The sequence below is a fragment of the Pteropus alecto genome, unplaced genomic scaffold (genome assembly GCF_000325575.1).
Source record: "Pteropus alecto unplaced genomic scaffold, ASM32557v1 scaffold88, whole genome shotgun sequence".
Taxonomy (NCBI): domain Eukaryota; kingdom Metazoa; phylum Chordata; class Mammalia; order Chiroptera; family Pteropodidae; genus Pteropus; species Pteropus alecto.
The window spans coordinates 9,893,083-9,895,990 of record NW_006494611.1 but is presented as its reverse complement, the minus strand read 5'-3'; the positions used below and the strand labels follow the sequence as shown (position 1 = coordinate 9,895,990).

Below are 2,908 nucleotides of genomic sequence, written 5' to 3'. Positions count from 1 at the left end.
ACCTTTCTTCTGCTATCTGAGGAAATCTGGATTCAAGAGCTGGCTTCCATGTTGTGATGTAGCAATTTACCGGGGGTTGGGGGTGGGGGAATCAACACACCCCACCATCTATTTATTTAATATTAAAAATAATATTTCACTGAGTTTGGCTGGCGTCAGCTTGAGCAGTTACTCATACAGGAATTCAAACAAAAGCAGCATTGGCCCAAGGCCAGTGGGCTGGTGCTGGGTGGTCCATGTCTGTCCTTAGCTCAGAGTAGCTCCTACACTGCTTTCAGACCTGCTTCGGGTTGGGAAGATGATGTATTCATTTATTTATTAGAAATGTTTTAACAGGAAATGCTAATAGTTTGCATTTAGGGAGAATTGCCCTGGAGACAGCTGGAGGAACCCAGCAGAAGAGGCTGGGGTGGAGACTGCAGCTCTTAGCCTTGGAGGCAGATCAGGGCCTGCTGTAAGAGTCTACACTGCAGCCCAGCACACCAAGTTAGCCTCAAAAATCCCAGTTTCCTTGCTTCAGGACAGAAGAGCAAGGATCAGGGCCATTCTCTCAGCTGCCCTGCTTCCCTTCTCTGTTGCCATTTGTTACTTAGGAACCTAAAGGTGTGTTTTGATGTGGCTGTGAACACAGATGGCTCTGCTAGGAATGAACAGGCCCTGTGTACACAAACCTCCAGGTTGGAAGTGTGGGAGCCGAGGTGTAAACAAGCACATGTGTAACTCGAACCCACTTTTAGTGTGACTGTGGGCTGGTGGAATCATGTATGAGTTCAGGGGTTTTATGTGCACATCCTTTCTATATATGAGGATGAATGAAAGACAAGTGTTCACAAGATTTCAGGCGTGTCGTCAAGCTCCAGGGTACATTCCAACGTTCTATCACATTCATGAGTGATTTTGTGGAGCCCAGCAAGAAAATGAAATACAGAGCGGAGTAGAAATAAATCACAAATATATGTATATGAAAGGAACATGAGCAGGTTTGTGCATTTTTTAAAATATTCCAGTTATTTGGAAGAATATAGAACTTCATTTGTGGGGGAAGGGTGTGATTACGGTGCCATGAAGAATGGGGTCCAATGTCTCACCCAGTCTGGCACGACAAAAGGGCGGTTCCTGTGTTTCCAGATAACAATGGAGGTAAAGTCTGACCCTGGAAACAAGTCAAGATTCCCAGAGATAAACCCTTGGGCAGCAAGAACACTGTCAATGAAAAGAAACTGACCTTTCGTCTTCTGGAGTCACAGAATTCCCACAAATGCTGTGTGTCCTCATCAGCTCTGGCAGGCCTTACCACCACAGCCCCAGACTTAGACGCCAATTCATAAACAGCATGTAGGGTACTGCTGGAGTCTCTGAGGAGGGGCCTATGCTAGAAGTCAGGGCATCTCCACCTCCAGCACCTCAAAATAGGGATGACCCCTCCCCATTTTCTTCTAGAGATTAACCTTCCTTCCAGGCTCACACAGTCACGAGAAAGCCCCTTAAAGTGTTTTCCTGACAATGTGGTCTGGTCTGCTGCTGCTGAAGGTACCTCAGGTGAGCCTTTCACCTGACAGAAATATGGTTTTCTAAAATCTGAACTGAGAACTTATGGAAGGATCACACAGCCCTGGAACAAGAGGCAGGAAGTGGCAGGGGTGGCAGAAGACTTAGGCTGGGTGAAGAAGAGTGGGGTGAGAGAAGACAAGGGAGGGGAGTTTGTGGCTATGGTGGTAAGAGGTAAGTACAGAGTCAAAATCATTAAATTTCTCGTTTAAAGTCACAAAATTCATTCATCTCTTTGAGCCCTGGGTTCCTCAGCAAAATGACAATGTTAGAGTTTCTGGTTTTTAAATCAAATAAACTAAGACTCTATTCCTTAACTGCTTTCCCGCACAACCCTGAAAACCATCAAGCATCCCATAAGCCACTAGAACAATGGTTTTCGACCTTGGCTGCACATGGAATCACTTGGGTAGCTGTCAACGATGTTAATGCATGAATCCCACCTTCCAGGAGTCTGATGTAATTAGTCTGAGTGAGGCCTAGATACCAGGATTTATCTCTCTTTTCCTGAGTCCTCTTGTCAACTCCTACCCTGAAATGTAGGAATTTTCTAAAATTCTGTTCTTAACTCTCACCTTTCTCTATATTTTTGCTGTATTTCTGTATTTTTCTATTTTTTCTATTTTTCTATATTTCTCTTTTTATTCATTCTCATATTTTAGCTATCACTTCTGTGAGGATGAAGCCCAAATCCTTCTAAATCCCTAATCCATTTACTCAGCTTTTTCGTGTGTGTATCTACACCTGAAATGCTTACGAAGCCTGACCTCCAAGGAGGATTTCTTCTTTTTTAGCGTAGTTTCCAGGCTTTGTGGTCCCCAATCAGGAGAGTAGATAAACAGAGACAAGACTGAAGAGGCAGAAGGAAAGGAGGAGGGGAATAAAAGACGAGGGCCCAATGAGGTTGTTGAGAGTTTCAGGAGAGAAGAAATGGAAAGTGAGGGGTTAAAAGAATGAGACACTCCAGAACTGATGAGGTGTAAGAATTAGGAGAAGAAAGAGAACTTTAAGAATTGCTCCTGTCTACGGGCATGCCACCCTGAACAAGCCCGATCCCATCTGATCTCAGAAGCTAAGCAGGGTCGGGCCTGGTTAGTACTTGGATAGGAGGCCACCTAGAAAGACCAGGTGCTGTAGGAGTAAAACAGTAAAAAAAAAAGAGAGAGATTGTAAGCTGACAAGATCCTTGCAGTTTGTGAGGTCGACCGAGAGTTTCTTCACCTAAAAGAAAAAAAAAAGAATTGCTCCTAAAGCTTATGAATTGCATGCTTTTTAATATTCATGGAGAATGGCGAGCAAAATTTGAATTAGTTTTAAAATAGTTTGGGTTGCTAGACTTTATTATTATTATTTATCATTG

At 43.7% G+C, this 2,908-nt stretch overlaps 1 pseudogene; it reads left to right on the top strand.

Annotated features, from left to right (window-relative positions):
• The first annotated feature begins 2,569 nt into the window (after positions 1–2,569).
• On the top strand, positions 2,570–2,688 carry LOC112474154 (annotated as a pseudogene).
• The last annotated feature ends 220 nt before the right edge of the window (positions 2,689–2,908 follow it).